At 46.5% G+C, this 11,356-nt stretch overlaps 1 long non-coding RNA gene across 1 annotated transcript; it reads left to right on the top strand.

The window, feature by feature from the left end:
* The first annotated feature begins 9,709 nt into the window (after nucleotides 1-9,709).
* LOC309330107 lies at nucleotides 9,710-11,016 on the top strand. The gene is made up of 2 exons (XR_014151266.1): nucleotides 9,710-10,219; nucleotides 10,530-11,016. It is a non-coding gene; the product is annotated as an uncharacterized lncRNA (long non-coding RNA).
* The last annotated feature ends 340 nt before the right edge of the window (nucleotides 11,017-11,356 follow it).

Here is an 11,356-nt window from a genome sequence, read left to right as displayed (position 1 = left end):
TCTTCCGTTACATTCGAGTATGCCACCCACCTGCGTCTGTGGGTGCTTTCTGTCACCCCAGAGTTATGCGACACCTGACTTCACCTTCTGGGTGAAGGTTCTTTCCCGATATATCCGCCATCTGCTTTGGGTGTTTTGTTGAATCTTATGTTCCCATGAAACTCAAGATCTTCAAAACAGCATAGAACTTAGGGAGCCATCTATCACTGGCTCAGACGGTTGTCCCTTCTAACCCAGTCTACACTGACTGGCAGCTGTTTTGTTAGCCCCAAAATGGAAAGCGAGCGAGGTCCCAATCAAAGAAGATTGGCAACTTAAGTTGACAGAATGACCGCTCCCCACCTAAAACGGGGGGCGCCCTTTGCGTGAACGCGTGCAGCCCCTAGATCTGGAGCGGCTCCAACAGCATAGGCTTGGCTTTGCCTCCCCTCAGGTGGGATACCTGGAGGTCTCCACCTACCTCAGTCAGTTGTCCAATCCCACATGGGGGAAGCGTTGCCAAGGAGACCAGGCCAGGTAGGGGAGGGATTACCTGCCCACACAATAGAGGGAGGATCTTACCTGGGAATCCTCACTTGGCTCCAGAGCTTCTCCCACCCTACCCACCCTCAGTTAATGTCTTATTTTGCAGGTTAACTTTTATTCACAGGTTTTGCAGGTTAACTTTTATTCACAGGTATGCGGGCGCTGCTACATTAAGGTCGCTGTTAAAGGGCCGGAAAGGAATTTCCCTGCATTGGCAGGTTTCACCTTTCCCGTAGCAAAACATTAAAACTTTGGTGGTATCAGGCCTTGGGCAGAATCCTTTAGTCCATCTTCCTCTTTGCGGCGGCGATACCAGGGTTCCCCGTTAAAGGGGTTTCTGAAGGGAGGCTTTGACCGTACACCGAAAGGTCGTCATTGCTCTCCCCTGCAGCAGCGGCGTAATGGGGGCGGCTATCTCTGCTTGAACATATGTTCTCCAGAGCCGGCCCATCCCCCCCCCACACACACACTGGATAACCCTGATGCTTCCTAGGTCCCCGGCTGGGGACTGGGGAGGGAGAACGCCCAGTGCCTGAGCCAAGGTCTACCCACATTTGAAATTTAATAAAGTTGTGCCCAATTTAATCCCATAGCACGTTGTCTTGAGTCATTATTCCACATGACGGGGGGACCGCTCGGGATCGGGGGACTCCACCTGTCCACACAATATGTGCGGCTTGCAGACTCAACATACAGTGGTGCCTCGCAAGACGAAATTAATCCGTTCCGCGATTCTCTTCGTCTAGCGGTTTTTTCGTCTTGCGAAGCAAGCCCATTGACAGCTTAGCGGATTAGCGCTATTAGCGGTCTAGCGGCTTTCAGCAATCAGCTGAGAAGCGGCTTATCAGCGGAACAGCTGATAAGCGGCTTAGCGCTTAGGGAAAGGGCGGAAAAAAGCGGGGAAAAACACGGGAACTCGCAAGTTTTTTTCGTCTTGCGAAGCAACCCCATAGAGAAATTCGTTTAGCGAAGCGCCTCCAAAAACGGAAAACCCTTTCGTCTAGCGGGTTTTTCGTCTTGCGAGGCGTTCGTCTTGCGGGGCACCACTGTATAGAATAAGAGAACAAGAAGAACATCCATTTAGAGAAGATTGGAAAACGCTTATTGAATATGTGGGAAATGACTCTGTACAGCTGAAAACGCTGACAGCGTTGAGATAAATTCAGCAGTGTAAACAACTTTTGATGGATGCAATAATGGAATACTGAATGGCATAGTTTTTTTGTAAAATGTACAGGCATTCATGGTAAAATGAACCATGGAAAGAGAAGAAAGGTAGTCACTGCTTTCTTAAGGATTGTAAAAATGAGTTAATTGTAAAACAGATATATATATATATATATATATATATATATATATATATATATATATACAGTGGTGCCCCGCAAGACGAACGCCTCGCAAGACGAAAAACCCACTAGACAAAAGGGTTTTCCGTTTTTGGAGGCGCTTCGCTAAACGAATTTCTCTATGGGGTTGCTTCGCAAGACGAAAAAATCTTGCGAGTTCCCGTGTTTTTTTCCGCTTTTTCCGCCCTTTCCCTAAGCGCTAAGCCGCTTATCAGCTGTTCCGCTGATAAGCCGCTTCTCAGCTGATCGCTGAAAGCCGGTAGACCGCTAATAGCGCTAATCCGCTAAGCTGTCAATGGGCTTGCTTCGCAAGACGAAAAAACCGCTAGACGAAGAGAATTGCGGAACGGATTAATTTCGTCTTGCGAGGCACCACTGTATATATATATATATGTGCCACTGAGCTACCTTTATATTACTGCTCTGCCACAGTCCCATGGTCCTTTGCTTAAAAACTGAGTGAGATTTCAGTCCTCATGGTCTTGAATAAAAAGCTGGCTTTAATAGCAAACTGCCTTCTACAGAGTCAGACCATGGGTTTTTAAAACACTTTAAAAAAAACACAGAACTTTTTTTATATGTGTGTAGATTCCATCTGTGTTTGAGATTCACAATTTTCAACTCAATGGAAAAAATTCGGAGAAGATGCTTCCATTTTTCTAGGACTCTTTTTTTACAAGCACCGTCTCAGCTCTCTGGAATAATAATAATTTAAATAATAATAATAATAATTTAAATAATAATAATAATAATAATAATAATAATAATGTAGGTAAAGGTACCTACAGAGTCTGTGCTCACTAGTGCTCACTAGTGTTGGCTAAATCTCTCAATTTCAGTTTCTCTTACTTTCACATTTTTCTGTTCTTAAGTTCCCTTCTCCAGATTTCCATATCAGTTTGTGATTTTTTTTTATAAAAAAAAATCCCAATGCAAAATCATCAGCGTTTCAATTTTTCCGTAAAATGTGCACTTCATTTGCTACTCTGCCTAATAATGTGTGTGTTTATTACCATTTTCTCTGACAGAATGCATTTTTATATGCCATTTTCAATCTTATATGGGCTGATGAAGAATCATCCAGCTCTATCCATGGAGACTGGATACTTGTTGTAGCCTGTAGAGGACTCACCCTTTGAATGACATTTACTGATTCACTGTTGACTTGTTTGTGTTTATATTTCACCACCCATCATGAAGCAGCTTACACAACAGCCGTAATAACAGTCAAGTAAAATCGGTGAAAGAAATGAGTTGTGACACAACCCACCCAAAAAACAATAATGCAGCTGTACACTCAAGAGAGAAATTTCACCCAATTCAGTGCAGAGAGTTTGCCTCGCCCGATCTGAGCATCTATCAGAATAACATCCATTTGTTTATTTTTTTTAAATGTAATCTTTTTGGCCAGTAAAGAGGGAACCAGACTGGTGACTGGACTAGAGATGGAGGAGGAATTGGTTTGGTCTGCTTTTCACAGAGGCCTGATCTGATCCGTTGTACCCAGACTTACTTGATGGGTTGGTTCGCAGCAAATAGATGCCCCAATGCCCTTCTGGTGTGCAAAGAAAAAAATGTGTAGAAAAATACTTATTTCACACAAAGGGTGCAAACAAAAGGTGCACTTTCTGGGGTACTGCTTTTGAAAACACTGGAAAGCATTTTACATTTAAAAGTGGGTATTTCATATAAAACTGTACAACGTATGCACATTTTAAACAGGTGTTGGGAGACCGTATCTCTGCCTAATTGTCTTCTCAATCCAGCCCACGGATGGTCCGGGAATCAGCATGTTTTTACATCAGCAGAATGTGTGCTTTTATTTAAAATGCATCTCTGGGTCATTTGTGGGGCCTGCCTGGTGTTTTTACATGAGTAGAATGTGTGCTTTTATTTAAAATGCATCTCTGGGTTATTTGTGGGGCATAGGAATTTGTTCATTTTTTTTCTCAAAATATAATCCAGCCCCGCACAAGGTCTGAGGGACAGTGGACTGGCCCCTTGCTGCAAAAGTTTGCTGACCCCTGGTGTAGACAATCCTGAGCTAGATGGGCCTATGGTTTGACTGTGTAAGGTAGCTTCCTATCTTCCTATGTTCATCACCAGCTCCTACAGATGAAACATCAGCACATCATCCTAGCTTTAAAGTGAGAGCTATCTGGCTAGCCAAATGAATCAGCAACCACAGCAATGTTTCTATAATTGTTTTTCCATCAGCTCTCCAATGTTTTTTAAACAACAACAACAACAACAACAACAACACCCTGTCTTCCTGGTGAGTAGGTTTGTCCTCATTATTCACGTCCTTTTTAACTTTTCTCTAATGGAGGCTGTTTACAGTGATTGATTGATTGATTGATTTTGCAGCAGAAATCAATCGGTTGCCCCACAGAAAAGAACAGGGCTTCAATAAATAATAATAATATTTCTGTTATTTATATGCCACCCATCCAGCTGGAAGATGGGCAACATTTGCCTTTTCTTCTTCTTCTTTATTCAATACAAGCCATTTTCCCCCCTCGTGTCTTGACATAACTATTTGGTTTTTGTGGGACCAGTTGGCCCAAAAACTATTACACACCCTTGTTCTCTTTCTCCTCCAATTTTGGCCGTAACCATCAAATTTGATGTTGGAAGGCAGACAAAAAGGAGTTCTTCTCCACACAATGCATATTTCAGCTATAGAACTCACTCCTATAAGAGACTGTGGTGGTCACCAAATTGCCTGAGGATTAGGCAAATTAATAGATGGCTCCGACCTAGTGGAATGCTCTGTCCCATGAAACTAGGGCCCTTCAGGATTTAACCTCCTTCCGTCGGGCCTGTAAGACAGAGCTATTCCACCTGGCCTTTAATTTGAATTCAGCCTGATCTTCTATTTCCCTTCTCTTCCCTCCCCCTCTCCTTTTATGAAGATCACCTGCTCTGAGACCCCACAGCTAATTCTCCCCTGGCCTCCTCGCTGGCCCAAGTAGGACCAATTCAGCCAGCTAGCCCTGGCGATTATCTAATGCTTATTTCCCCTAAATTGATTTTTGAATTTTATTGTTATTCATGTTTTTATACTGTATTTTATGCTGCTTTTATAATTAAGTGTTTTAAATTTGTTGTTAGCCGCCCTGAGCCCAATTTTGAACCGGGAAGGGCGGGGTATAAATAAATTATTATTATTATTATTATTATTATTACTACTACTACTACTACTATAAGGAGGTGAGGCTATCAATGGCTGCTATGGTCAACTTCCATTGTTTGAGGTGGTATGTTTGTGAATATCTATTGCTATGAATCCCAAGTAAGGAGAAATCTCTTTGCCACTGTGAGAACAGAGTACTAGACTCAAAAGGCCCATTGGCTTGTACCAGCAGGGCCCTTGCCTGTGTGTCCTGCCTATGGCTTCCTGGGGGGCTTTTGACTGGCCACTGCGATAGCAGGATGCTGGACTAGACAGAGCACTGGCCTAATCTGAGTGGACTCTTCTAATATTCTTCTAAGAGAGCTTGTTATAGCTGCCAGTCAGTACTTGTAGAAACGGAACAGCTTCTTTTTAATATGTGTCAAGCATGGAAGGCCTCTCCTTCCCCGGTAATTTCATAGGCAAGAACCACAAGCATTTTGTATTTTTAAAGTCCTTTTTATTCAGTCATCTGGTTGCAAAGCAAGAATCCATATCTCTCCACAGAGACAGGTGTTGGCTACTCTGAGCCCTTCCTCTTCTGTCCCCAGCAACATCCTTGGCGCCAACAAGAAGTTCCACCCCTCTGCGTTCGCTGTTCTGTAATACTGCTGGACCTGTGAGCCCAAGGTGAGGGGGGCTCTAGGGAGGTCTCTGCTGGCTGTTCCCTCCCTTCTTCCGCCATCTTGTAGCTAGGTAACTCCTGTGGAAGCTGTGTAGCATTCTCTTTTCTCTCTCCTACTGAAACTGCTGGGGGGAAGGGGGCTGAATCGTTCCCTTCCTCCTCTTCACAGAGAAGCTGATCTGGCTGGGGATACACAATCCTCCTGTTCAGACCATGACAATACGTGCCATCTATCTAGCTAATGTTTCATTTCCGTATTTGGCATGTGGTAGTGTTAGACGTCCACTGCTGATCACCCACTGTGTTTGCTAGTTGGCTACAATAATCATAGGCTCTCTTGGGCAGTATTTGACAGCCTGCAATGAACAAGACATGGGTGGCACTGTGGTCTAAACGACAGAGCCTAGGGCTTGCTGATCAGAAGGTCAGTGGTTTGAATCCCTGTGACGGGGTGTGCTCCCATTGCTTGGTCCCAGCTCCTGCCAACCTAGCAGTTCTAAAGCACGTCAAAGTGCAAGTAGATAAATAGGTACCACTCCAGCGGGAGGTAAACGGCGTGTCCGTGTGCTGCTCTGGTTCACCAGAAGTGGCTCGGTCATGCTGGCCACATGACTGTACACCGGCTCCCTCAGCCAGTAAAGCGAGATGTTCATGCAGCCCCAGAGCCGTCCGCGACTGGACTTAACGGTCAGGGGTACCTTTACCTTTACCTTTAATGAACAAGAACATGATACAGTGGTACCTCGGGTTAAGTACTTAATTCGTTCCAGAGGTCTGTTCTTAACCTGAAACCTGAAGCACCACTTTAGCTAATGGGGCCTCCTGCTGCTGCCACGCCGCCGGAGCACGATTTCTGTTTTCATCCTGAAGCAAAGTTCTTAACCTGAAGCACTGTTTTTGGGTTAGCGGAGTCTGTAACCTGAAGCGTATGTAACCCGAGGTACCACTGTACTGGATGAAGCAGGGCATTGGTCTGATCTAGCTGAGCTCTTTGATAGTACTTATTCCATTTCTAGTTATATGATGGGAAATATGAGACTTGGTTAGGAGAATGCAGGGACTTCACCAAGCCCAGCTTCCTAGATGACTTCCAGGTTAACCATGGAAACTGAGCTGAAACAAATGAAAGCACTGTGTGGGTTTGATTCCCTAAAGAAGGGAAGAAGACCTCCAGAATGCAGTGTATGAGCCACTGGTTGGATGACCTGTATATCTCCACCCAGGTTCTGATTCTATCTGACATCCTCCACCGTCTTTCCAATTGCACACAGAGAAGTCACATCCTATGCAATTATCTTGCCCACACGTTCCTCTGCAGGATGTTATGAATATCAAGCCTTGCTTGGAAGAATCCTGATGGTTTAGGTGTCCATCTGTCAACAGAAACCTTGGTGAGGCATCTAGCTTGAACAGCCATTGGTTGTGCAATGTAAGATTGGGGTGAGGCTTCCAGCCATGAGACACATCCAGTAGAGTCACAAGAACATGATATGGTGGCAAGCATGTTGGACGCAAACTGAGGAGAAGGAATGCAGCGCCTGTTTTACATGCAGAAGGTCAATCCCTGGCACCTCTGGGTAGATCAGGAAGAGACCCTCTGAAACACTGGAGACCCAGTGCCTGTCAGTATAGACAATACTAAGGTTGATGGAGCAAGAGTTTGACTAAATGTAATGTCAGGGACTGGTGTGCACCATGGAAGGATAGCTGGAATCTGTCTTGTGTTTTCTGGGGAACTGAACTGGCCAGGAGACAAGAGTGAGAGGCAGGGGGGAGCTTCAGAGCTGGAGGGTGGAGTTCAGGATGGGTTGGAACAAGAAGAGATGGGTTGGAACAAGAGGAGGAAGCGGTAGATGGTTATGTCTTGAAGCTGCCTCAAGACTCAGCTTTTGGAAGGTGTTTTGAGCCAATGGATTCATTCACTAGCTGAAGATGCTGGACTGGGTGGGCCATTGGCCTGATCCATCATAGCTCTTCTTATGTTCCTATAAGTGAAGATGAGAACTCTTTCCTTCATGCCCTGCCCATGGGCTCCTGGAGGAATCTGAATGGCCACAGGGAGAGCAAGATGAGAGGCAGTGATTGACATTTGGTCTCATCTTCAGATAGTTTCCTCTGATATTTTTGACATTCAGATCCCTGATACATCTGAGTCTGCTACTGCCTATGCCAGGGATCAGCAAAAATTGTTAGCAGCGGGCCGGTCCACTGTCCCTCAGACCTTGTGGTGGGCTGGAGAAACAGCACCGGGGGGGCTGGAAGAAGAGGCGAGGGGGGCAAGTAGTCCTTCTCCCCCAGCCCCCAGCCCCAGCCGCTGCACCTACCTTCCCAGGGGCTGCTGCCACCACCACCACCGCTGCTGCTGCTTCTCATAGGTACGCAGAGCAAGCTTTTCCTGCCCACAGGAGCACCAGGGCAGCGGTGGCGGAAGGAAGAGGCCAAGCAGCAGCGGCTCTGCCAATCAAACGCCGCACCTGGCTTACTTCAGCGTGACATGGGGACGTCTTCCAATCAAGTGCCGCTGAGTGGCAGAGCTGCCACCACTCGGCCTCTTACTCCCGTTGCAATCGCCAGGAGTCTCGGCTTCACGGCGGCTTGCAGCTTCGCGGCATGGGCCGGATCAAAGACCCAGGTGGGCCTGATCCGGCCCAGGGGGCATAGTTTGCCAACCCCTGGCCTATGCTCTACACCAGAAAGTTTTCTCTTTCTTTCCTGAAAGCTCTCTGGTGCTTAGAACACCTGAGCTACCTTGCCCTGGAGGTTCTGTCACCAGAATACAGGCAGAAACATCTAGGGTACATTGACAAACTACCATTGATAGTTGATCTGATGACTGTACAGTAAAAAGGTAAAGGTACCCCTGACCGTTAGGTCCAGTCGCAGACAACTCTGGGGTTGCTTGCTCATCTCGCTCTATAGGCCAAGGGAGACAGCATTTGTCCACAGGCAGCTTCTGGGTCATGTGGCCAGCATGACTAAGCCACTTCTGATGAACCAGAGCAGCACACGGAAACGCCGTTTACCTTCCCGCCAGAGCAGTACCTTTTTATCTACTTGCACTTGACGTGCTTTTGAACTACTAGGTGGGCAGGAGCTGGGACTGAACAATGGGAGCTCACCCCATCGCAGGGATTTGAACCGCCAACCTTCCAATCGGCAAGCCCTAGGCTCAGTGGTTTAGACCACAGCGCCACCTGCATCCCAACTGTACAGTAGTGATAGGGAAAACTCGTGATATGCCTAATAAGTCTACCACATGTGCTGGAAAAAAGACAGCTAGACCACCGGATGGGGGAGCCCTTCCTAGCTGGATTCATAAAAGTGAGCCTGAGAGGGCTTGGCAATGGGCTCCGTGGGATGGCCAGGGATGGTGGTGGCACTATGAAGCTGAATGTTGGAAGATTTGGGACAGATAAAAGAAAGTACTTCTTAATATAGCTCATAATTAAACTATGGAACTCACTCCCACATGAGGCAGTGATGGCCACCAACTTGAATGGCTTTAAAAGAGGATTTAACACATTTAAGGAGGATAAGGCTATCAGTAGCTACTAGCTAAGATGGCTATGCTCTGCCTCCATTTTGGAAATGCTTCTGGATACCAGTTCATCTTGGGCTTCCTGATCAGAAGGTCGGCGGTTCGAATCCCTGCAATGGGTGAGCTCCCGTTGCTCTGTCCCTGCTCCTGCCAACCTAGCAGTTCGAAAGCACGCCAGTGCGAGTAGATAAATAGGTACCGCTCCAGCTCCTGTCACAGTGTTTTGTTGCACCAGAAGCGGTTTAGTCCTGCTGGCCACATGATCCAGAAAACTGTCTGTGGACAAACGCCAGCTCCCTTGGCCTGAAAGCAAGATAAGCGCCGCAACCCCATAGTCACCTTCGACTGGACTTAACCATCCAGGGGTCCTGGAAAGCTCAGGAGGGGAAGCTGCTCTTATGTTCAGGTCCTGCTTGCAGTTTTCTCATTGAGACACCTGGGAGGCCACTTGTAAGAACAAGTTTTGAGTTAGATGGGTCATTGGCCTGATCCAGCAGTCTCCGCTTATGTTCTTATTTGACTCCTGCTCCCAACCTCTGGCCTAGGTCCCCGGAGATATTTCTTCCCCAGCGCTCAAATGCTCCTTTCCCTGAGCAAATTGCAAGGGAAATGGGGTCTCTCCACTCTATCCCAAAGTGCTGGGTTCTATGAATTCAGAGGAGAGATGAGAAAGTCTTTAGGACATGTGCAAGGCTCACACTAAGCTGGCAATTACCTTGTGCTGTAGTGACATGAAAAATCCACCAAGAGAAACATGCGCGTTATTCAGTGTAGATAGAGATAAGTATCTCATGAATGGCCGAGTCAGCCTAATTAGTACCAAACATTGAGTCAGCGTGAACAATGCAGACATTGTATGTTGTGAGAGCCATTGGGCCTTCTCAGAACCTGCCGCCGTTTCTGAAACAGGCCATTGGGAGATGGTATAAAAGGTCCCTTTGTCTCAAGCAACTCTCATTCACTCGACAAAGCTTGAATTGACCAACGCTTGACTCTGTGAACAATAGGTGAGTATGAGGACCTCCCAGCGATTCATGGGTCTATCAGATATAGATTGAAACATCCCGTGAACTTCAAGGGAAGACGTAGCTTAAATTGCATCTTCTAGGACAGCCTTTCTCAACCTGTGGGTCCCCAGATGTTGTTGAACTACAACTCCCACCACCCTTAGCTAGCAAGGCCAGAGCTCAGGGACGATGGGAGTTGTAGTCCAACAACATCTGGGGACCCACAGGTGGAGAACCACTGTTCTAGGAGCTATTCCCTCTGAGACTTCAACCCTCAAAATGATGCCAATCTCTTTCTCTCTTCCCCAAGGGTTATCCAATCCACAGAAAAGATGAGCCAACAACAACAAAGAGGAAGCTGCTGCTGTTGTGGTGGTAGAGGCTGTGGGTGCTGCGGTGGCAGCCGCAGTGGCGGGGGATGTTGTGGTGGCAGCCGCAGTGTGGTTTCCTCTCAGCAGAGTCAGAGCAGCGGCGGATGTTGTGGCGGCAGTAGAGGCAGTAGCGGTGGCGGATGTTGCGGTGGCAGCAGAGGTGGTGGGTGCTGTGGTGGTAGCAGCAGCGGCGGATGTTGTGGTGGACAACAAAGTCAACAGAAAGTCTTCCCCCAGAAGCTGAAGTAGATGCCTTCAAGGATAGTTGAAATACTCCATTATTATCATCACTTCTTGCATATTCCCTTTTCTTCTTGCAAACCATAATTGGCTAAAATTCCCCATGAGCTTTCCCAAATGTGAATGATGTAAATATTCAAACTTTCTTCTTGAAAACTCATTAAAAGTTTCTTGCAAACCAAGAAATCTGTGTGGTTGTGTTTTTCTATTATATCTATACGTTTATGGCCAAAATGTACTAACTAGAACAAGTTGGCACCTCCTCATATTCATCAATGAAACCATGTTTTTGTTTCAGATAAACTTTACTAAATTGCATTTACAGTGGTGCCTCGCAAGACAAAAATAATCTGTTCCGCGAGTCTCTTCGTCTAGCGGTTTTTTCGTCTTGCGAAGCAACCCTATTAGTGGCTTAGTGGATTAGTGCTATTAGCGGCTTAGCGGCTTAGCGGCTATTAAAGGTTTAGCGGCTTAGCGGCTTAGAAAAAGGGGGGGAGCGAAAAAATCGCAAGACTCACAAGACGTT

The sequence above is a fragment of the Podarcis erhardii genome (assembly GCF_964252035.2).
Source record: "Podarcis erhardii genome assembly, chromosome: 15".
Taxonomy (NCBI): Eukaryota; Metazoa; Chordata; class Lepidosauria; order Squamata; family Lacertidae; genus Podarcis; species Podarcis erhardii.
The sequence above is the reverse complement of the archived record's forward strand: the minus strand, read 5'-3'. Positions and strand labels throughout refer to the sequence as shown.